The 25,559-nt window shown below is 43.4% G+C and overlaps 1 protein-coding gene across 1 annotated transcript in view; it reads right to left on the bottom strand.

Annotated features, from left to right (window-relative positions):
- Positions 1 to 25,310, bottom strand: part of TENM1 (teneurin transmembrane protein 1) — a 1,265,690-nt gene extending 1,240,380 nt beyond the window's left edge. The window contains exon 1 of the mRNA XM_059732824.1: positions 25,233 to 25,310. The gene's annotated coding sequence lies outside the window, so the exon portion shown is untranslated. The remainder of the gene's footprint in view (positions 1 to 25,232) is intronic.
- Positions 25,311 to 25,559: the final 249 nt, after the last annotated feature.

The following is a 25,559-nucleotide window of genomic DNA, read 5'->3' as shown; positions in this document are numbered from 1 at the left end:
ACTTTTACAAATACTACTCCCACATCCCTAGCATCAACTATTTCTCTCAGGGTCCACCATCTAACTTGCCCTGGGAGGTTATTAACATACACGCATGGCCGTCTTCCTCCCCTCTGTTCTTTCTCCCACCAAATTACCTTTGTTTTCGATGGGCCTTCTGCCTCTTTAGTTTGGCCTGCAGTCTGGGTTTGGCACGGTCTCCACTTCTGTGCAGGGCTGGGTTTCTCATCCTTTGGATAGCTTGAGATGTACTTCTCCTCCCCCCTTAGTTTCCCTGGGGTTTCGGCTCCTCCGGTCCATCTCAGGCCTTTGGACTTCTCTTTTACTTAGAGGTTCTCCCTCTCTCTCTCTTCTGGAAGCCATACCTGTTCTACCAGATACCCATGCCTGTGCCCTCCTCGATCTCTGGCCTTCTTGTTCTAGGTGTCCTTCCTTTTGAGTGTGATCAGGGCAGCTTAGGTCACCATTCTTGTTTCTCCCACTGACTGGCTCACTCTTTTGTACTGCTACCACATTTCCCTTGTCTACTTCCTTCTGTTGCACCTGTTCTGGTACTGTCAATGCTCCAATGTCATACCTGCTGGTAAGCTTCCCTCATTTCTTGCCCAGGCTGTTCATTTCTACTGTATGCTGGCTCACCCACTGCCCCCATCTCTAATCCAGGCACTCCATGACTGTGGAGAGGATCTCTTCCCACATCCTTGTGGGGTCTATCTCTGCGAGTGCCTTCATCCTGGTATTCTTTTCCTGCTGCCCTGTTTCCTCTTCTCCTTGAGGATTTTCCAATTTTACCATACTGGGTTGTTCCTGACTTCTCAGGATCTTTAAGAGCATAGGCCGTGCAGTCCCTATCAATTTTTCCATGCCTATTAAACCCTCTTTCAAGCCTTCCAACTCCTGAAGGTACTCCTCAAATCCTGCCTTAGCCATGAACGCACGTTCTTCCAGCTGCAGCCTTAATGCCGCCAGTCTCTCTCTTTGCATTGCATCTGCAACCTTTTCCGCTTGGGCCTTCTGTCCCGCGTCTGTCTGAGTTGCTATGCTTGTCGTCTCTGGCACCTCTGACTCCCCAGGACCTCAGTCTTTTCTAGCTATCTGACTCCTGGCTGCCCTTAACAATTCATCTTCTGTCTCTAAGGCCTGAATCTGCTGCCTTAGGATTTGTATTTGCCGCTGTGACTGTTCCCTCTCTGCCTTAGTCACTGCCTCTCTAGCCCCATTATCATCTATGAGAGATTTAAGGTGCTGTACCTGTTTTTCCAGATGGTCTTTTCCAGTCTCCAGTCTTGGAGCTGCTACCCTTTACTCAGCTAGCGGTACCTGCAGTCAGGCTTCTCCTCGTATCATGCTCCAGGAACTTCTCTCTCTCTGGCTGCTGGCAGGGAGCTCCTTCTGCCTTGGATGCCAGTAGAGAGCTGCCTCTAGCCTCAGCTCCCCCCCTTTTCTAAGAGCCAGGCCTTGCTCCTTATAGCCAGCTGACCGGTGGCAGGTGTGGGTCGTTTGCTGCCTCCCATTGCCCTGACAACCAGCACCTGAGGAGCCCTCCGGGCTCTCTCAGTAGCAGGCACCTTAGTGTCCTGCCACAGTAACTGTTTGCCATTTAGCTCTACATTTTCAAAGCACTGAACATACACTAAAAGACTGTGCTCTAGAGACGAATGCTGTGAGTTGGGGAAGTGGACGGGCCTAGTCTAGAGGAGCTAATGGTCTTTGTGTTGCCAATATTTGTAGTCAGATTCTGCCACCCTCACTTATACTGTTTTACAGCTAGCTCCACTGATTTTAGTGGGACTCCAGAGGTAAGATGATATCCAATGTGAAAGAAGATATCCACATCCAACCCTATGAATTTACAAAAGACATGAAAAGCTTTGCAAGTCAGGAACAGTCTGAAAACAAATGGCGCAGTCAGATAAAAAATAGTAACTCCCATAGACAAATTTCTGGAACTTTTTTGCAATCTCTTGATGTTTTCCATACAAACATGTCTGAGCTTTTCAAACAGAATCTTGGGAGGGGAGTGCGGGAAAAGAATATTTTTCATAAAACTGAGGTTTTTGTAACCATGTCTGATCACATTTTCCTAGGTCGATCTGAAATGTTGTAAGGCATCATGTTCACTTTCATCAGTCATGTTGTGGTAGGGTTTTATCTTTAACCCAAGATGAACTGATACCATGACACAATACAATGGGAGACAATAGACAAATCCCAGGATATTTAAAACTAATCACTGAAAACTATCTAGTAGGTCACATAGGCTAAGTGCAGACATTTGTGGAGGTTATGTAGAGGTTAGATGGTGTTAAAAATGGTAACCTGGTCTAACTTAGTCTGTCAGTGCCCCTCACTCCCCGACCCACAACCCCCCAGCCCTGCTGGTACCCCTCATTCATGACCTGCAACTCTTTGCCCTCCGTTTTATGAGGCCAGGGATCCAGGTCTGTAGCCCCCTGCTCTCCCAGCAATGCCTAAGCCCCAATTACCACCAGTTGGAGGCAGCAGCTACTGTGGCTGGAGCAGAATCCAGCTCCCCTTCCCCCATGGGTGGCACAGATGGAGCAGAGCTTCCCATTCTGCTACCCTTCCCCTGCGGCTCTCGGCAGCCCAGCAGGTGAGACATGGCACAGCACAACAGAGCAGGGTGGGGCACGAAGTCTCAATGCCACTACCAGAAGCCCTGCATCATTATGGCAAAGCATTCCCCACCCACCTGTCAACTGTGGGGGGCACAACTCCACACTGCCATCCCCACTGCTTCTGGGCAGGCAAGGGACACCTCACCATGGTGGCATGGGGCTCTCAGCGGCAGCACCAAGCTTCCCTGCCCCTCTATGCCTTGCCACGCTGGGTTCCCCCTGCTGGACTCTGCCAGCCTGCAAAGGAAAACCTGCTCTTTTCTCTTTTAGAGGCGAAAGTCTGCATTTTACTGCATTTTTCCATGGTGAATGGAAAACCTGGATCCTTGGGGGGGGTCAGAAGTCAATCTAAGCACGTAACTGTACAGAGGTTTCTGCACACAGACCAGTCTAAAAATGGTAATCCAGTCTAAGGAAGACCTGGATTGATGTACACTCAAACTTAATTGATCTAGGTTAGACTGGGACATGGAACTTCAGTACAGTTCCCTGCACCTCCCCAGGGCTGAGAAAGCCCAGCCACTGGGCCCAATCCTAGGGCTGTACTTTTCCCACATACCCCCTGCCCCATCCCACAAACTGCTCATCCCATAAGCTCGTTCTGGTTCCACTTTTCTCAGTGTTTAGATGCTGGAACCAAGGAAGTAAGTCTTGGTAACAGGGTGGGGGAGGGAGTGTAGATTTACTGTGGGGAGGACAGGGGGTCAAAGATAGCTCCTGACCCCCCCACCCCAGTCCTTCACAGACCCATGAACCTCTCTTATCCTGATAAACTGTCCTGGACCCTAGCAACCCCACCATAGACACCACTTGCCCCACCACCCGCCTTTGCTCCTGCAGATCTTGCCTGCCTCCCCATCACATCTATGGATGACTCCTACCCACCTCCCCCAATCCCCCTGATTCCTCCCATGGATGCCACCTCTTCCTTTGATTCACCTGTGCATCTCACTTGCCCCCCAGTAGCTTTTGGATCCTGCTTGTTCCCCCAATTCATAGATTCATAGATGTTAGGGTCGGAAGGGACCTCAATAGATCATCGAGTCCGACCCCCTGCATAAGCAGGAAAGAGTGCTGGGTCTAGATGACCCCAGCTAGATACTCATCTAACCTCCTCTTGAAGACCCCCAGGGTAAGGGAGAGCACCACCTCCCTTGGGAGCCCGTTCCCGACCTTGGCCACTCGAACTGTGAAGAAGTTCTTCCTAATGTCCAATCTAAATCTGCTCTCTGCTAGCTTGTGGCCATTGTTTCTTGTAACCCCCGGGGGCGCCTTGGTGAATAAATCCTCACCAATTCCCTTCTGTGCCCCCGTGATGAACTTATAGGCAGCCACAAGGTCGCCTCTCAACCTTCTCTTGCGGAGGCTGAAAAGGTCCATGTTCTCTAGTCTCTCCTCGTAGGGCTTGGTCTGCAGGCCCTTGACCATACGAGTTGCCCTTCTCTGGACACTCTCCAGGTTATCCGCATCCTTCTTGAAGTGTGGCGCCCAGAATTGCACGCAGTACTCCAACTGCGGTCTGACCAGCGCCCGATAGAGGGGAAGTATCACCTCCTTGGACCTATTCGTCATGCATCTGCTGATGCACGATAAAGTGCCATTGGCTTTTCTGATGGCTTCGTCACACTGCCGGCTCATGTTCATCTTGGAGTCCACTAGGACTCCAAGATCCCTTTCCACCTCTGTGCCACCCAGCAGGTCATTCCCTAGGCTGTAGGTGTGCTGGACATTTTTCCTCCCTAGGTGCAGCACTTTGCATTTCTCCTTGTTGAACTGCATCCTGTTGTTTTCTGCCCACTTGTCCAACCTATCCAGGTCTGCCTGCAGCTGTTCCCTGCCCTCCGGCGTGTCCACTTCTCCCCATAGCTTTGTGTCATCTGCAAACTTGGACAGAGTACATTTGACTCCCTTGTCCAAGTCACTGATGAAGACATTAAAGAGTATCGGTCCAAGGACCGAGCTCTGCGGGACCCCACTGCCCACACCCTTCCAGGTCGAAATTATCTCATCATATAACATCTGAGAATACAGCCCTAGGTATATTAAATCATTCTGGGTATTAAAAAACCTATAAGCCCAAGATACATTGTCTTTGTTGAATGTGTTCACTCTGTCAAGAAAAGCAGCTGTTTCTTCAGCTTCCATGTTATTCTGTGGACTAAAAATCAACTAAGTAAAGGGAATCAGGAAATCTTTTCAATGCTCCTGCACAGTTAACAAATGTGCTTTAATGCTGCTTGTTTCATGATGTTAACACTATGCCGTATTGTCACCCTCTGTGTCAAGTTTCCTGCAGGGATCTCATGCAAGAAATTTTCTTGCAAGATTACCCTGAGAGGATACTGCCATGTTTGGGGAGTTTGTACTGACACCACCTTCTCTTAGTGACTCCAAGAAAGGCAGCTTCCAAGCTTTGTTCATCCTCTGAAAGGTGAGGTCATTTGTGTGGTGACCTGGAGCCCCAACCTAGATATTGCCTACAGAAGTTTTATTCAAACCATGCCTGGTGAAACCTAGGGTTTCCAGGGAGGTAGGGGCACTGCAATGGCAACAAGCAAACACAGATTATAAGAGTATTGGCTCCCTCTGGTTAAGTTCCATTGAGCCAGAAGGGATGATTTGGCCTCCCTACCACGCCTTGTACGAGCCTCTCTGTTCACAGCCTGTGTAGTTGCAAGATAGGTGCTGTGCCAATGGAGAAGACTATACTATAATCCATGAATGTGAACAGCACTACCACAGGGAAACCAACCTGGGTAGAATCATGCACCTGTCCCATACATTCCACACTGACCTTGTGATTTTTGACACTGTTCTTAGCAAACTCAAAGATATTCTATGACTAGTCATATATAATTATGTGCCACATACAAAATAGCAAGGAAGCGATGGCTTATTTTAACCTCATGCAAGGCATATGTGCAGTAGCTTATATGTGAAAAATAACCGTAGGTACGTGAAAAAATAAGCATTAATCAAATGTACAGAAGAGAAAAGGCTGAACTTAGCTTCAAGCTACCTGAAATGAAAATAAGTTTAGAGCATTGCAAAGTATTTTGATTTTTCCATGTATCAAACAAGCAAATAAGTCCCTGGCAGCCATTGCAATTCAGTATACAATTTGTCACACTTATTCACTTAGTGGGAGCCTCTCTTCCCAGGGAAGCAATAAGAGGCAAAAACATCTATGCTTGTATTACAACAAGAATACAATTGCATTATCCCCTGACATGGTGGAAGGGGCTGTGTGTGTCACTACCACTTTTATCATCACAAACTAATACAAACTTGGTGTAAGAGGCCAATTAAAGCTAAGAAATGCTTTTGGATATTTTGCAGCTTCCTGTGGATTGAAGCAATTAGTAAAATTGTTACCATAAGCAAATGGTTTCCATCATTATTTCCCATGTGCATCTCTTGCAACTTGCAAATTTTCAATGATAAATCAAAATAAATCCTTCAGATTTCTCATTTCAAAACAGAAATGAAATGTATCCCACTGATACCAAGCGAAGAGGTTTCATTTTTTTTTTCCATGAAAAAATAAAAGAATTATTTTTTAACTTCCTGTAGCCATACATTATTATTAATCCTTCAGCAATGAAAGAGAGATAAAAAATGGCAGTGGCTGAATGCCCTAACCTAGAAAATTCAGGAACAGCAACATTACCATCAGGGCTACAACACCACTCCAAAATTACCACATCATAATTACATCTATATTATTTGTTATTAAACAAATATGTCATGATGTTCACCCACTTCAGACCAGGTTTTGCTACCTTTTCAAGGTGGGTCAATGGGCTACTTGTACTGTAAGCATGATTAAGGATATGAAAAATCTGCCTCACTGACACTTGCATTTTTAGCTACAGACAGAAAGCATTCAGTCTTCACTGGAGGAAAAGACTTCTTATGGGCTCCTATCCAGGAAAGTACTTTATAGATTTCATAGACATTAGGGCTGGAAGGGACCTCACAAGATCATCTGGTCCAGCCCCCTGCCCAAGGGGCAGGAAGTCAGCTGGGGTCAGATGATCCCAGCAAGATAGGCATCCAAGTGTTTCTTGAAAACAAGAGTCCAGAGTAGGTGCTTGTACCACCTCTCGGGGGAGTCTATTCCAGGCCCTGGGGCTTGGACGGTAAAGAATTTTTTCCTTATGTCCAGCTTAAAATGGTCTTCCAGGAGTTTGTGACCATTGGACCTTGTCTCCCCTTGGGGTGCCCTGGTGAACTGATGTTCTCCCAGATCCTGATGCACACCCCTTATGTACTTACAGACTGCCACCAAGTCATCCCTGAGCCTACTCTTTTCCAGGCTGAAGAGTCCCATGGCTCACAGCCTCTCCTCGAGGCCTGCTCTCTTGTCCAGAGAAGGGCTATGCGCATGATTAGAGGACTCTTTCAAGCTTCTCCACATCGTTTCTGAGTTGTGAAGTCCAGAATTGGATGCAGTATTCCAGCTGCAATCTCACCAAAGACAAGTAAAGCAGGAGGATGACTTCCTGGGTCTTGCTCGCGATGCATGGGTAGATTCAAGGAAAAGTTTTGTTCACTTTGCTGGCTGCAGCATCGCATTGGTGGCTTATGTTCATCTTGTGGTCAGTCGTGACCCCGAAGTCTCTTTCAGTCATGGTGCTAGTGAGTGTAACACTGCCGAGCCTATAAATATGTGGGCTTTTTCTCCTGAGGTGGAGCACCTTGTATTAGGGCTGTGCAAAATTTCACCAGCTGCTTTGTTTTGAGGCTGTTTTGATTCATTTTGAGTTTGAAACAGTGAAATTGAAATGAAACAAAGGGCTTCAAAACAGCCCAGCTGAGTTCCCCTCCCCAGAGCTATGATCAGGCTGGGGAAGGGAACTCAGCCCAGCCCTATCCTAGTGCTGTGGAGAAACTAAGCTGGGCTGAGTTCCCTTCCCCAGCCCAATCAAAACCTCGAAATAGCAGAACCATTTTGATGAATCGGAACAAAACAGTGTTTTCGAATCAAAACAAAACTCTAAATGAAATGCTGTTCTGTCAAGACATCAAAACAGATGTTGAAGCAGAACTCTGCTGTTTCTCATGGCCCTACTTGCATTTCTCTGTGTTGAATGCCATCAGGTTTTAATCTTCCCACTTACGCATGTACCTAATAAAGCATAGGGGTCATTGCCATCAACAGGGCTTCTCATGTGCTTAATCTAAACTATATGCTTAAGTTCTATGATGAGCTTCAAACACAATCACATATTTTAATGAGGATGTATGTGGAAAGCCAGTAAAACATCCATTTTCTCTGATTATTTGGGTGTTCAATCTTAAAATGCATGAATGGAGACAAGAAGGGTCAATATAATTCACTCCACTAATGACAAACAGTAATGGCTAGACGCACATTTTTAATCGAATTTCCACCTGGGACTCAGGCCAGTTTCCTTTTGTGAGCTCCATATGCAAGGAAATGCAAACAGAAATGTTAGGCTTTGGATAGCTAACTAAGTTACATACACAAATCAGGTAAGCAGCAATGCAATCATACCTATGAACTGTCTTACAGTGCAAACAGTGTTTGCAGTACAATTTTGTAGTATAGTGAAGTACAATTTTAAGGGCGAAGTTTGAAGATGCAAAAATGGAGGTCACATTTAAGAATTTAGCCTATAGGCTATAAATAATTACTATTGCTCTACAGTTATTTTTAATGTCATTCTTTCAACCAAAAACCATTTATTGTTAAGCTGAATTCATTCAGATCTGTCCAGTGCCAGGTATAAAACCTAATTTAAATATTTATTGCCAACCCCCCATAACAGAATAATTTATAATGCTTCTAAAGTTCACTCAATTTCCAAATCCCTCTTCTTATAATTCTTCCAATGCTCAATTCCCCAAGCATGGAAAGGAATAACAGATAGCGTAAGGGTAAAACAAACAAAGCTCATTGATTGCAGAAGGACTTGACTTTCCTGACATCTTTTAAATGCATTCTATTATTATTTATATTTCAACAGCACCTCAGAGATCAAGCTGATATCAAAGTCCTGTTATGCAAAGATTCATGCAAACTGGATGCAAACAACTTATTACCTAAACACATGGGGGGGGGGGGCGGGGAGGGGGTTGAGGGAGCATGAAATAGAAGAACAGAATGGTGTAGGGTTTAGACAAGAGTTTAGCTATGAATGAACCCAGGCATCTCCTGACTACCACTGTGCTGGCCAAACCGGTAGCACTACTGCCATCATATACACTTTCATACTGCAGTATGGTATGTTTAGTCATTCAGCATCAATAGTACAGCCTTAATTTAGGATCCTGTCTCCAAAGAAAAATCGTCCTGGGTGGACTCCCGGTTGGTCAAAAATATTGGGCTGGAGTCCAGTGAGATGGTGGGACAGCATGGTACACCAGGGAGACAGCCAGGCAGGTACCGCTGCTGCTAGGCTGAAGCAAGGCAGGTGCACTGGAACAGACTCTGCTCTGTAAATTTTGACCAATCAGCTAGGACCAGACTACAGAAGGCAGGAGAGCTCAGGTTTGCCTAGGATTGATGGTCACCCTATTCATGAAGAGCCTCAATAATGGCTTGAGTCAAACAGTCCCCTAGATCCCCCACATGTAAACAGATGGCCTTTCCAAAGCATCAGACAAGTGAAAGAAGAAGGCAAGTCCTGAAAATCAAAGTATTAGCAAGTAGAAAATCAGAGCTGCTCAAGAGAATGAAAGCACAGGCAAGTGATCTTCTCACCATCTAGCTACACTACTGTTGGGACAGTTTATGCTACAATTCACCCTGCAGGAACCCACAAGAGGAGAGACTGTGGGATGAACATTCCTTTTTATACATTTTTTTTAATTATTATTTTTTAATATAAGGACACCTTCTTCAGAGACCCCAAGGTATTGTGGAGGTAGACAGATCCTGCCTGCATTGACAGCTGTATTCAAGGGGGTCTTCTCCCCTCTGGGACCTTTAGCCAACACTGTTTTTCATGAATTCCATTTTTTTCCAGAAATTGTCAGGTCATTTCTCTCTTTGGCTCTTTTAACGAATAAGCAAAACCAAGACAACTCTTGGCATTTTATATGAAGGAGAGAGTTCAGCAGTTTGGGCCATAGGCACAAAACACCCTGTTCAGAAGCCTTCATCCCAGTATTGGAGCACCGGGTGAGTCTAAGCATGGCAATAATGACCACTTTATGGATTAGTGCCCAGATGCCATATATGGTAGCATTTCTGTTAGCAATGTGGGTCTATTTTGCTTAGAGTGCATCATAAAACAAGAGGGTACTAAACGAAGTGTGAAGGGGAAAGATTTCTCTTTGCACAAATGTTATCTAATATCCCCGTTAAGAAGAAAAATAGCCTTAAAACCATGAAAGATGAATGAACTAATTAAAACGTTATAAATTGCTTTCAAGGACTGAATAGTGAGAAACATTTCTCCTTAGATTGGATAAGTGTCTTATTAAGATAAATTACTTCATATTTTGTACCGAGTATAGCTTTTAGAATTTATTGAAGATGATGCAGGCTTGAAATATTGGTTATATTTTTCATATGTTTTTAAAATTAACTATAAATGTTTGTTATTGCTCAGTTGTTGAACTCAGAGGAGTTTAGATAAAAACAGTGATAAACACATTTTAACTTACTGGAGACTAGAAAATGTTGGAAATGCTCCCAGATCCATAGGAGAAAAGAATCAGGTTTAAAGACTAACTTAGTACTACCAGTACTTCATTTTCTAGCCATAATATGTCCTATATTATGTTGTTCTTTTTAATCATTAACTGATCTTTCACTTGGATGTTTTGATTTATTCAAGCAAATATAATAACCATTTATTTTTTTGTCTTTCCATTAAAAGCCTCTGATTCTCTTCTAAAGTGATTCAAATTATAAAAAAGATGGAGTTAAATCAGCCCTTACCCTTTCCCGTGTGTTCCTTATTCACGTCCCTTTTAGACATTACATATGCTCTCTCCCATTTGACCTCTCCATGGTGCTCTGTATAACTGAGATTTTTTTTTTTCCATATAGCAGCACTGATTTGAACCAGCAGAACATTTTGTTCACAGAATCCACACAGACCTTGTTATGCAAGTGAGTTAGTTACTTTTTTTCCAATATTTTTCCAAGTTTCAAAATTCTGGGGTTTTTTGCATTCATATTCTTTACTTTCCATTACAGCAAATGTGAGCCTTTAGTTAAATTGATGTTCTTCCCTTTTTGAGCAAGACATACTAGATAATGAAATTACAGGTCATGAAACTCAAATTGTTAATAGGTGAATACACAAAGGGTCAAGCTTATGAGGTGCCATGTATCTTATCTGAACATAACCCTCAGGGAAACTTTGGGCTTAATGGTTATGCATTTTAGATGTGGGTGTTCAAAATTTCTCTGCGTAAAACGTTCAAGAAAGCTTGTGTAGCAGGCTCACCTTTCAGAGCTTGGGTTGAGTCCCAGGTTTGAGATACTGCTGTTTTGATTGGTGGAGCCCATCCACCAATCAGGAGGCAGCAGGAGAAATAAAGCCACACCCCTTTTCTGAGGGGAGGGGGAGAAGAGCTCCCCTCGGACCCAATTGAAGACTGTAAACTACCAGGTCCGGCAGACTTCAGGGGCGGAGCCCTGGAGCATAAAAGGAGCTGCATGCCCAGCACAAGGGGCAGATGCAGTGAGGGACTCAAAAAGAGTAGAGCCAAGAAAAGCAGGGGAGCTCTCCCTCAGCAGGCAATAGGCCCAAGGCTCCTGAAACTGCCACTGGGGGAGCAGCCTTGGGAGTGATGCAAGACTGATCAGGCTGTTGACGATGCACAGGGACGGTGCACAGAGAACCGGCCCTGGGAGCAGCGTGAGACTGCTTGGGCCCATCACGGTGCACAATTCAGTGTACGGAGCCCAGGCTTTGGGAACCACAAGTGGTGGCTTGAGCCTGCAACCCTGGCAGGGCCTTGGGGGCCGCAGTGAGGTGGTTCAGACCTCATCTCCCAGCAAGTAGCCAGGTCCCACAGTGTGCAGGACGGCGCATGGGCCCAAGCCTTGGGAGCCAGGGAGCAGCAAAGGCTGCTTGGGTTAGCCATCTGGCATGAGGATGGCTGGCCAGAGCCTGAAGGGCCCAGCCTGTGCTAAGAGAGCCCTCAGTGCTGAGCCAGGGCATGGGGAAATGGTAGTGCTGCAGTGTGAGGCTCAGCACCCAGAAGCCAGCAGCAGTAGTGCAGAAACTGAAAGGAGCTGAGCCCTCAGTGCCCAGAGTGGGGCACAGGGTAGAGAGGAACCCATAGGTGCAGGAGAGACACTCCAGCAGAGGAGACCCCATTGAGCTGTGCCCTGATCACTGCCACCTGAGGAAGCGTGAGTCATTGGGCCCTTGTCTTTCCCCTGTGGGCCCCATTTGGGGCAGGCAAACCCAGAGAAGGGGCTGGGTGAGCAGCACCCCCATGCCTAGTCAAGGCCCTAAAGGGGAGGGGCTCCTGGTGCTTCCTGGACACCCCCCACCAAGGGACCGCATTGGAAGGAGGACTATCTCTTGCCATGTGTCAGGGACTATATTAAGGAAATAGATGTTATTAAAATTGTTCACATTTGTGTATTATATTTTGTGATTGAAATGTTGTATTGTGATGCTGTAAATAGTGTTATTTAGGGTTTGACCTTGGTTATTGGTTAATGATCACCTGTAAATATATGTATATGATATTTAGTTTTATGTTTATGTATATTATAACTCAATAAATTGTATATAGTTAAGAACTTTAGGCTTGGGCTAACTCTATGGAGGAAAGAGGGATCTGCTCGAAATTCTGGCATTCCTCTTACAGCACCCCCTCTTGCCATCCTATTTAGAATAGGGCACACCCTTGGGTGTACTCGGGTTACACTTGTCTATATCCCTCCCAATGGCTGGGGTCAGACATTCAAAAAACCTGAGCTTGAATTCAATCTTTGTAGGTTAGTCTAACCCAGGGGTGGGCAATTATTTTGGACACAGGGCTGCTTACTGAGTTTTGGCAAGCCATCAAAAGCCACATGACAGGTAGCCCAGGGCAGATAAATATTTATTTTCTACATTTTTTAGGGGCCCTGCAAGCCAGATAGAACAGCCTGGCCCCCAGGCCGCATTTTGCCCTCCCCTGGTCTAACCTAACTGGACAGACATCCCAAAAATACAAGCACATGCCTGCAGTGGCTCAGGCTAGAAGCCAGGGGGTGCTAAAATAGTCCTCCCTTCACTTCCATAGTGCTGAGCTGAGGGAGGTGTGGCAGGCCCTGGCAAGACTCTCTGATTAAGGAGTCCTCCCCCTCCCTCCCCCCAAAGCAGCCCAGCAGGCAGTTGATAACAGTGTTTATCACCCCAAACTCAGTGTTTATCACCCCATCAGAAAACAAAGCCTCTCTCCACTAGTTCAAACTCTTCTTAAACAGCTTTTCCAAGGAAGGTACTGGTCTCCCACAGCACAGACCATAGCTAGCATGTGGTATGCTAGGGGAAGCCAGGCAAATGCCTGCAGCTTCTGCTGGAGCTGCAGCCAGGGAGCAGAACGGAGGGGCCAGCCCTACTGTGGAGCAGAGAGCCCCACCCAGCCCAGAAGGATGCCTGGATGCTGGCAGTGTCCTGGTTATCTTAAACCAGAAAGGGCTCTGGGACAGACATTGCATAAACTGGTTTGACCCAAATCACTCAAGTCTGATACTACATTCAGCCAGGTTTATCTCAAATTGGTTTTAGCCATTTTCAAACTGGTTTATGTGCACTGAACATCAGGTTCAAACCAGTTTGTGTGTAAAGTCTGTCTCTAGCCAAGATGTCCAGCTAAAGGCATCCATGCATATTGAGCTCACTTAAGACATTTGACTGCATCTACCTTGAGAAACACCAACAGTTATTTTGAGTCAAATCACTTACGCTGTGCTTAAGAGCATTTCATGACACCATTTCTAAGAGATGCTGTGCTCTTTAGTAAGCATCACAGGCTGCTCAGCAAACCAAAAAGCAAAACTGGCAAAAATCCATACCTTAGATAATTTGTCCATTTTTATTTGAATGAAGTAGAAACACATTAATAGACATACACCTTATATAGAAAAATGACAGACCTTAAAAACTTGCAGTACCTAATGCTGTCCTTTTGGGTCAATGGTACATTAAAAGTTACACGCGATTATAACCATTAAAAGATTTTAGATTCTTTTTTGCCATATCAACCACAGGGAGTGATTTAGAGTTATAAAATATTACTGGTAGTAACAATAATAATCATAGTTTATGCATACTCATGATACAGCTACACCCCTGATACAATTCCACTGGAGTTAGTGAGGTTATGCATGGGTGATATTTGGCTCAAGAAACATATGGCAGCATTCCCCACAAGCCACCCCATAAAAGACTCCAACTGAAAAATATTCTGGCAACGCTGATCAGATGCAAAGAAGAGGATCTAATCAGATGTCTAGGAAAGTTTGAAGCTCAGAAGTTTTTAAATGAAGATTTGTGCTTAATGAACAAAGCAAGGGGTCTTTTTTTGTTGGTTTGTTTTCATTCCAACCTCATATTCCTAGGCTGAAGCATGGAGTTGATACTCCTTCATAATACCAGCTGCCAGGTTTGTGATGTCCTGCTTGTTGCATCTCACCTCCCTCTTGAAATAAATGCAAAGAGGCAGAAAAATGAATATATCTACCTACAGGCCATATACATAAATATACCAGTATATAGGATCATGCATCTACACTTTTGATATATACACATACAGAATTTAATTTCTTCTTCAAGGTAATTTAAAAAAAAATTAGGGTAAAAATCTAGATATATTTTTTCTGCATGCTAGTACCAAAAGAAGTCACAAGAATTCAGCATTTCAAATGAAAGAAAAAGTAATTCTTCACTCAAGTCAACAATTGCTGAAATGAAGTGTATACATGCATGTGTGTGCATGGGCATATTATTCAGGGGAGTTTCAAAAGAAGTGTGTCCATCAAGAGAATGAATCTAACACCCCATGAAATATTAAATTGCTCAATTCCTCACTGTACCAGAAGAATAAACTAATTTCCTTGCTCTTGCAGCCTAATTCGAAAACAAACAAGAGATTGCAAAGCTAGCTCTTAATATTTAAATTCTCTCTTTTCATTATATATATCACAGAGAAGACAAAATATTGCAAGAAGCCTTAAACATGATCATATGAGTCCACTACTAACATTGCATAACCTGTACACATGCAAGAATGAGTATGTAGTCCCGACTCCTATTTTATATAGCAAACGTTGCGCACAATAGCGACACTGGCTGTACTTTCAATGAACTTTCCATTTTTACTCATGGATCCCAAGATTCTAATTAGTTCTTTTAACACCAGTTGAAGGCCTCAGTTTAGTACCTTTTTCCAGAGCACAGCTGGTTATAAAGCCTAGGAGGAGTGCTTTACTCATCTAATCCTTTAGGCTATGTACAATTCCAACATATCTAGTTATACCCAAGCTCATGCTTCAATAGCATCCCTGACTCCAGTGTGGGCTGCTGCGACTCTCTTGGTACCTGCAGTCACTAGATCAAAGCTAACTTTGTGCTCTGTGACACCTCTGACTGCAGTATAGACACAGGCACTGCTGGTGTTCCCTTCTTATTTATAACTCATCCGAAACAAGAGAAATGCATCAGTGTCTCAGGATCTAGTCCAAAACCCATGAATGCCTGCACGCATGCACACACACACACACACACACACACACACACACAATCATACAAAACAAACCAATCCCACCATTTTTACAATATCTTCTTCTTCCCTTACTTGTCCCAATTACACAGGGTCACTGTTGCAGATCCTGCATCTCTACCAGCTTCAGTCATAATTATCATCTTCTTCAACTCCTTTTCTCATGGCCCTCTTTACTTGGTCTCTCCATCTCACCTTTAACAATTTCTTTGCCTCCATTTTTCTAAGCAGAGGCTGGGTCATCCCCCCCACCGGGATCCCAGACAGATCCAGGGGAGGTGCAGCCAGGCCCAGGGTCAGTGAGGACCTAGTCAGAGAACTTCTGGTGGGACTAGATGTATTCAAATCAGCAGGTCCTGATGATCTCCAACCCAAAGTGCTGAATTAGCAAAGGCCTTTGTGGGACCCCTGGCATAAATTTACGAGCACTCATGGTGCTCTGGCAAGGTGCCAGAGGACTGGAAAAGGGCCAATGTGGTCCCTATTTTCAAAAAAGGGAGGAAAGAGGACCCAGGAAACTATAGGCCCATTAATTTTCTCAAAGAGCTTCCCCAGAACCAAGGTAAAATTATTCAGGACAACATTTGCGAGGGACCAGCAGGGGAGATTATGCTTAGGGGCAACCAACATGGGTTCATTAGAGACAGGTCCTGTCAGACCAACCCGGTGGCCTTCTATGACCAGGGCACAAAATCCTTGGACGCAGGTGTCGTGGTGGACGTAGTCTTTCTGGACTTTAGGAAGGCCTTCAACACTGTCTTCCACCCCATTAAAAAATTAGGTGACTGTGGCGTCAATGCCTACACAGTCAGATGGGTTGCAAATTGGCTGGAGGGCCACACCCAGAGAGTGGTGGTGAATGGGTCATTTTTGACCTGGAGGGATGTGGGCAGTGGTGTCCCCCAGGGCTCAATCCTCACGCCTGTACTGTTCAACATAGATTCATATATGTAGGGCCAGAAGGGACCTTGCAGATCTTCTAGTCTGACCCCCTGGCCTGGGCAGGAGAGAAAACTGGGCTCAAATGACCCCAGCTAGGTAATCATCAAGCCTCCTCTTAAAGATCCCCAAGGTAGAAGCCAGCACTACTTTCCTTGGAAGTTAGTTCCAGTTCCTAGCCACCCTGACTGTGAAGTAGTGGCTTCTACTGTCTAGTCGGAACCTACATCTTCATCAGTAACTTGGACGAGGGGGTGAAAAGTATCTTGTTAAATTCACGGATGACACTTAAATGTGGGGAGAAGCAGGCACGCTAGAGGAGAGGGACAGGCTGCAACTGGATCTGGACTGGTTACAGGGGTGGACAGATGAGAACAGGATGGGTTTCAAGACTGACAAGTGCAAGGTATTGCACCTAGGAAGGAAGAACCAGCAGCATACCTACAGGCTGGGGAACTCCCTTCTCGTCAGCAGAGGCAGGAAAGGATCTTGGAGTCATTATCGATTCCAAGATGAACATGGGAGGACGCAGTCAGGAAAGCTAACTACACCTTGTCATGCATCCACAGATGTACCACGGGCAGGTCCAAGGAGGTGATCCTCCCCCTCTATGTGACATTGATCAGGCTGCAGTTGGAGTACTACATCCAATTCTGGGCACCGCACTTCAGGAGGGATGTGCTCAGCATCGGGAGGGTCCAGAGGAGGGCCACTCACATGATCAGGGGGCAGCAAGGCAGGCCCTATGACCAGAAGCTATGGGACCTGAACCTGTTCAGCCTCCACAAGAGAAGGCTGAGAAGGGATCTGGTGACCATCTGTAAACTGGCCAAAGGGGACCAGCAGGCAACGGGAGAGTCCCTGTTCCCTCCCTGAGCACTACCAAGAGTAACAAGGAATAACAGCCATAAGTTGACTGAGAGTAGATTCAGGCTGGACATCGGGAGGCACTACTTCACAGTCAAGGCAGCTAGGATCTGGAACCAACTTACAAGGGAAGTGATGCTCACTCCTAACCTGGGGGTCTTCAGAAAGGAGGCTAGATAAATCAACTAGCCAAGGCTGTTTGACCCCAGCATCCTTTCCTGCCCGCAGCAGGGGGTCAGACTTGATGATCTGCTCAGGTCCCTTCCGACTCTACCAAGTATGAAATGAGTACTATGAAATCTTTGGTCTTCCTCTTCCCCTTCTTTCTAGTAATGCCGTTCTCATCTTTTCTCTTTCCTTGTATTCTTTTGGACTCCTTTGGATATGTCCATACCATGCCAGTCTTCTCTGCTGTGCTTTCTTAAATGCCACCACTATCTTCACCAGTCCTCCAATACAAGTATTCTTCACTTTATCCACCTTCATCACTCCACACATCCATTAGAGCATTCTCATCTGTGTCACGTTCAGTCTCCTTTTTTGAATTTTCTTCAGGGGCCATGTCTCCACTCCATACAATAGCACTGGATACACACATCTTGTAGTTGAACTTTCCCCTTCAACTTCACTGATACTCTCCTGTTGCATAATATTCCTGTCACCAGTTTCTAGTTTGTCTACCATACTGTTATCTGATAATTCAGCTTATCTGACTCATTTTTCTGAACGGCTGACCCCAGATACTTGAACCTGCCAACTTTTCTTAACAGTTATCATATTTCCAACATCAGATACCTCAGAGAAATTGCAATGCATATATTCTGTATTGGATTGACTAAATCTTCATCCCTCTTCCCTCTAGCAGTTCTCTTCATTGGTCCAGTCCAGCTTGCACTTCCTCTAGACTTCCAGTGCAAATGACCATGTCATCTGCAAACATCATATTCCAGGGTGGTCTCCTTATTTCTTCAGTAGGCATATTCATCATGACCACAAACAGGAACAGGCTCAGAGCTGATCCTTGATGTATGCCCGCCTTCACTTCAAAAAACTCTCTCTCTCTCCTGAACTGGCCCTCACTTTCATTGTACATTTTTAATACATGCCCTAGATGGTTCCGACATATTTCTCTGGCACCTCCTTAACTCTCAGGCACTTCCATATTTCCTCCCTGGATATATGACCATAGGCTTTCTCCAAGTCAATAAGAATTAAATGGATATCTTTGAAGTTTCCCTGCATTTCTCCATCATGATGAAGATCCAGCATTTTTACAACAGCATAAATACATTAAACCACATCCACCACAACCAAATACCACAGAGAAGTCAGTGGTGAGAAGTCAATCAGTGGGATCTGGCTGAGGCCTTAAACAAATACTAGAAACAAGAGTATATCCCAACCACACAGTTGGTCCAACATAAGATATCGCTCACAAAAATTCTTGCCTCTCCCATTATTTCGTGGACCATCGTAGCTACAATATCACTTCAATACTAAAGACAAATATTTGTCTCTAGAATGAACAATAACCACTTCAGACCTTATGGCTTTCACATCAAATCACTTTACTGTGTTCACAAGAAGGGCTTTCAAGGAAACTATGTTTTCAAGAATACTTGATTTCCCCTCTTTTAGGAAACGTGTGCAGACATCCTTGCAAGCATATAGTTCTGCTCCCCAAAAGAGTGGCGAGTTTTCTGGAACTTTGGCTTCCCAGGAAAAGCAGCCTCAATAGTTAAAGCTGTATATTGGCATCCATAATTAGATTATTTTTCTATTGATCATTTTTATTGCTGCATTTCACATTTTACCTATTATTTATTGGATGCCATAATGAACTGCCACTGCTTTATTGCATTATTTGGTAAACAATGTTGCAAACTGAAAAACTAAAGCAATAAAATTAAGGTGATTTAGCAATAAAGCAATTCTCTCATTTTTAATTAAGTTATAAAAAGTTATGCTCTGAAGACTCAAAAGTAAGACGGGTTGGCACAGAAAAGGCAATTTCGTGTTCTGGCAACATGATGGGGACCAGCAGATGCATTTCAAAATAGTTTAGTTCTCGTGGAATCAGTAACAAAAAAGAACAAAAGGAGGAAACCAAGGCAAGCAATGAGCACAAATTCTCTTTCTCAAGGGCATTTTGTGCCCCCAAGGTTGTTTCACATCTTTCCCAACTATGAGAATGGTCCAATAAAAGATATAACCAACCATAAGTTACTTCTCAAGAAAATATACCTGCATCACTGGGTTATTGTCAGGCAGTTCCAGGAAGAAACTTTTATCTAGCATTATTTATTACTCTTTTGTCACCCGGAGTTTTCTGAGCTTTCATTTCACAGACAAGCAAAGGGCCCTTTCAAAAACAAGCAATGAACACTTATAATGTATAAAACACAAAGCACCGACAAATACCAACCAATAAATAACCAACGAGCCTTATTTTTCAGTTCATGGTCAGGTGAGGTATTGCTTCAAATTCACAGTCTTTTCTGGAAAGTACCTGTTGAATGGAAGGGCTCCATAATCTATTGCAGTTTACAAACAATTTCCAAGATTTGCTGTTGCCAAAAATAATACTGCTCCCATGTTTCTTTCTGTACTCTTGTGCTTTGTGCTATACATTATCACTATATCCGTTTCTGTCTGCATTTCAGTTGCTTATCCTACTTTTCAGTAGACCCTTTTTTCCTGTCTAGAACCAAACTCTAATTCTTCTGGCCAGAAGACTGGCTCGTTTTAGACCCAATACAGGATTGATCTTTTTTGTCTGTCTGATACAGCTGATAATTTCACTGGACTGATGATCAGCATGCCCCACACTTGTTTTCAGGAAAAGTCACAGCAATTTGGTGTTCTTGAAAATTTCAGTTAGCTTTTGGCATGTCTGAGTGCAGACCAAAGAGATGACTTAAAAGTTTAGGTTAAATCAAAACCCAGCAGGTAAGTTTGGACGGCCCATGGCTAGCATATAACTTTGTCTAGAGCCAAGTGTGAATCTCACCTATTAGCAGTACTAAGCAAGATCATAACTTATTGAAACTGCTATTCCCCACTAGATACATTTTTAATATTCAGCTGGCATTTACCCAATTCAATTAAGCTCTCAATAGATATAAACCAAGTACTAATTTAGAAACTTTTAATTTACATTCTTTTAACAAATGCCAGGGTATCTCACTTTGGCGAGTGCTTGCTGATAGCATAGAAAATGATGAGCTCAAAATAAGAGAAAAGATTCTTGGCTGCTTTAGAAGTGGGTTTTTTTCAGTGATGCTCCTTTCTCTTCCAGCTCTCTCTCTTATTTAGAGAAAAAAAAAAATCATGTGCCTATTTCAAGCGTAAGATTAAAATCCATAGTTTCTATGACCTTATTTACCTTAATTTTAGTTAATAAGAGCTTGAGATTTTTCTCTTCATTAGTATCTTCTTTTAGTTTTCTTTAGACAGGAAAATGCAGACTTTGCTTCATTTTTCCACCTGAACTGTAACAAGGTAACTCAAATAAATAGAGACACCATAAGATTATTCTATCATGGGATTTGGGGTCTTTTGTTCTTCTCTTGTACGTAAGGGAAATAGAAACAGAGGATATTCCTTCACAAATGACTCAAATCTAAAACAGCACAATTATTACTCTTACATGCACATAAAGGGTCATTGAGACTAAAATGCATGCTGTGCAATACAGCACATAACTAGAGCATGGTTTTTAAGCTTCTTTAGAATAGCTCCCTCTCTGCCTTCTGTGATTTTTAAAAGTAACAAATGGTGAAGAAAATTATTACACCCCTCCTCTTTTTGGTTAACGAGACTCCTCAAGTAAGTCAACTTGTTTTTGATGAGTCTGCACGAAAGACAGAGGGCAGAAACCTATCAATATTGTGAACCAATATACTACCTACTGAAATGACAAAGTGACAGTGATGACTGAGAAGACAAATGACAGCATGCATATTAATAAGGGCCAGATGACATTCAATCACTGTCCAATCTTCTGAGCTACAGTGAAGGACAATACCATCTTTGAGCACAGAGCCTAACAGAAAAGGTGCAACAGTTGCTTAACAGCTTCCACAACTTCCAAATTCAGCAGAGAAGTGACAAGCTTATGCATGCCTATGGAAAACGCCTTCCTCTCTTTACTAGGACAACAGAACACACAAGATGTTTCGCAAAAAGAAACTGCATGTGACCTTTTCAATAGGTCTAAAAAATTGATTTCTTTTTAAAATTGCTAAGGAATAAATTCGTCTCTCTCTCCATCTCCCTCCCTCCCCAACATGCGAAAGTAATTATATGGAATGGATTTGGAAGAGCTACATATCTCCCTTTATATCCTGAAACCAGGATCTGGAGAAATCTCCAGGACATAGAAGCTTTTGGAAGAAGGGTTTCAGAGAGCCGACCTGCTACAGTCTGCAAACCCAACAGTTGAACCCTACCCTCACTTCCTTCATAACTGCCAGAAATCCCTTTTCCCCACTGCTATGGAGAAAGCTCTTGGTGAACAGTTGTAATCCAAATACACAACCCCTTCTTAAAACTTGCCACCTCCCCATGCAAACAGACAGCCGGCTTGAAGCACTGCTTGGTCCATACAAAATGTGAGTAGTAGGCAAAAATGCAGCATTTGTGCCAAATATATGTATTGATCTGCTAGGCATGGGCTGCTTGATTCTCCTCTAAAACACAATATTTTCATGAAAGGCTTTCTTAGTATAACTGAAAACAATATAGAAATTCAATACCAATACACATATTTTTAAATAATGTTGGGGATGTAACAACTTGCCAAAAAAGAGGCACCCTGAACCTTCCTCCCTGTACAGAAGATCCCGAGTAATCAAGAGAAAAAGTACCCAACTGTGAAATCTCTGGTTTTTGTTGGTCTACATCACAGTTTTAGAGTTTCTGAAACATATCATTTTCTATTGCATAGATTTTTTTTGCCTTTGGTTACATAAGACAAACAATTACAGTTATCTGCCTCAAAAAGAAGCCCGAGTTCCATGCCACTCTTTCCTTAGCAATTAAAGCCAGCTACCTAGAAGAGGCAGGATCTAAATAAAAGCAGAGATGAAAGGATGAAAATTGCATGAAACAGCTTGAGAATATCAAGAAGAACATGCTATGTTTCTGCATGGTGTGAAGAGACTGCCCATGCAGCTTGTGTTCAGAAGCCAAATGGAGTTGTGTACAAAACTTCTCTTTGTTCAGCACCGGGCAGATAACACTTGTTGACAACCAACAGGATCAGGATTGTAGGAGAGAGAAAATTAGGAAGAGGCAATATTGACAAAAAGAATTGACAAACAAACACAATGTTCTGCTTGCTAGATCTGATTCTTTTTATTGCAGTTGTTGGAGGACTTTGATAGCCTGGGCAAATTATTATTTTGAAATTCTATGGGGCACACACTCCCAAATATTAAACCGGCATATATTTCTGATACAGGGAGCAATATGTTTTATCGTGTTCTCTCACAGAATTGCTTTCAGCACATCAATAGGATATCTAGTCACTCCTAGATAAATGCAAGAGAGGAAAGCAATAAATCTGGATGAAGTTACAACTCCTTTAAGAGCCTGCTAATAATCACGCATCAGAAGTATGGAGTTCAGGCTGATAGGACAGTTTGTCTCTTTTTGAAGAAGGAGAAAGTGAGAGATTGAGTCAAGGAATGGGCTGAACTCTTGCCAAACAATGCATTTACCTTCCAAAACTCACAAAATATTTTTTGCCCATGAATCTTTTTGATGCAACATGTTTATATCAGTTTCTAAGTAGTTGATAAATAGAACTCTTAGAATATGATTTATTAAATTCTATGGTCAGAACCCCAATGCTCTCCACACTGACACTATAGAAGCATTTGGGCTAAGTACAGACAGTCAAAAAGCCTGAGGATGAATCAATTCAATCTTTGCAGGTTAGTCTAAACTGTGCAGATTTAACTGATAAGCAAATGAACAGACATTCACTTCTGATTCCAAAAATGCAGCCACATGCCTGCAGTGGTTCAGACCTGAAGCCAGGGGGCACTAGAGGATGCCTTCAAGCTCAGCTGGAGCAGACTGCTTGGGCCAAGGCTAGCCTGTCCAACCTGGGGGGTGGTTTCCAGGGGAAATACAAAGCATCCTGGGATGCTGGGGGGACAGAGTTGCCTTGAATCTGGAGGGGATCTGGGACAGAAGTTCAATAAACCTATTTAACCTAAATCAGTTAAGTCTGATACTACATCCATCCAGGTTTATCTTAAACTAGTTTTGGCCATTTTGAAAGCAGTTTATGTGTGCTGAACTCCTGTTGTGTTACAGATTTGAACTGGTTTCCAATCACTTATACCGGTTTATGTGTAATTTCTATACCTCACCACAAGGAGAGAGAGCACCAGAAGCAATGCTGAAGAAGACACAGCCAACATAAAGGGGCATTTTACAACATGAATGCTTCCATACTTTATGCAACAAAGGTACCGTACAGATTAGATTCACGGGAAAATGCCAGCCCTTCATTTTCACTCATTTTTGGCTACAGAAAAATACTACAGCAATTCTTCTGTTGTATGGAACTCCAACAGACGGCACTAGAGCACAATGTTTTTACACTCCAAATTCCTATTTGAAGCATCTTGTGAATCATGTTTGCAGTGCAAACATTATGTGGCACCCCTGAGGACCTCAAGACACCCCATGGTGCCATGGCACTTGGGTTGAGAATCAGTGGCTTAAAGTATAAAGCAGGCAATGCTCTATCTTAGCTCTATTAACCAACATGCTTAAATGCAAGGAAGAACATTGCATCTCTATGCTCTACTGGTTATAATTCTGTGATAAATTGAAGGCTACTGGAATGTTCTTTAAGCTCTTATTTCACCTCCCCCATTATACAGGATGTTAAGAACACAGAACTCTTAGCAAGTTTTCAACTGTGCAGCATTTTGGTGTTCCTGTTATAGTATGCAAGAAAGAAGTAGTTCAATCAATGAATTATTTAAACTTAACAAATGTAAGGAGTAAGCTAATGAAACTCTTTCCAGGAAGAATTCGTGCAGAAGGCCCTATTGTCCATGCCGCAATGATACAGATCCTTTAAGCAGACTACCTAGGCCCCTAGTTATATTCAGGAGTCTTGGAAAACAAACAAACAAAACAAAAATGTATGCACATGTGAAATATTGATGAATCAAATCCTACCATAAGTGCCTGAGTAAACATTAAATTCACATTTAGTGTGATGTTGAATATGCAGAGAACATCAGTTGATTGTTGGAAAGCACTTAGAGTTTAATAACCATATTAAAAGAAAATATATTTGTCAGAGAATTATTGAAGAACTGAACCTTAAACTGTATCAGTGATTGCAAGGACGTTTTCTTTCCAGCATTATTTGAATTCATTTCCTTAGCACATCTTTCCCTTCACTGGAGATATCTTCTACTTAACTGTCAAGGGAACACTTTATTAAAATGAGTTGTGTGCACATGGAGGGGGGGGGGGGACATATGAGGGTGGAAAGAAGGTACTGGGCAGGGGTGGTTATGAAAGAAAGGCTTAAAATTGTTTCTATTTCTGGAGATTATCCATACTGCAATTACTTTACCACCCATCTCCCACTAGCAGGCTTAAATTTAGCGTTCACTTTTGATTTGATTGAAGTGCCAAAATTACTCTCCCTACTGAAAAAGTTAACTGCCCCTCCAAAGAGCTCCATTAGCGTGCATGCCGCTTTCCTTTTCCCCCAATGGTCAGGTCCAGCATAGCAGTCCTTTTTTCACCCATGACTCTTTTTGTAAGGGGCTCATCACAAAATTGCCACAACCCTACCAAGTCACATCACAAAGCACAGAGACTAAAACAGCTAATGCTGCCTTTTACTATCTGGGAAGGAGGGGGCAAAAAGGAGGAGATGGCTGGCACTGTCTTTGAACCCTATAACTCTACAGACATCCTTCCTCCTCTATAGAAGACCAGAAATTGAAGCACCTCTCCCCTCCTACAGGCTCTAGCTTTGGGACCCTCTGCCGAACAACAGAGAATCGTACTTTCCTACCTGTCTCCACTTACCCTGGCTGCTTCCTAACTTCTCCCTCCAGCAGTCTCTGTCTTTCTCTCCCTGTTTCTTCTTACACAACACCTCTCCAACTTAACCTCTGCACCTGCTGCTGCTTGAGCTGCAGTCTTTTGTAACAGCTGTGTTTAATTGGCTGCTTCATCACAGGTGGGAGAGGCAATTAAACCCTCCATTAACCCTATCCAAGCTATTGCCATGTGGGGCATCTGTACTCCCAGAAAAACTTTCCATTTTATAACTCAGTATCTCCCATGAGAGAGAAAAAAATCTCTCTTCCACTGGCCTTCACTTTGGTTCTGCTAACAGGGTGTCTCTCAAAC

Source organism: Alligator mississippiensis, chromosome 8 (genome assembly GCF_030867095.1).
Source record: "Alligator mississippiensis isolate rAllMis1 chromosome 8, rAllMis1, whole genome shotgun sequence".
Lineage (NCBI taxonomy): Eukaryota > Metazoa > Chordata > Crocodylia > Alligatoridae > Alligator > Alligator mississippiensis.
Note: the sequence above shows the minus strand (reverse complement) of the source record. Positions and strands in the feature narration are given on the sequence as shown.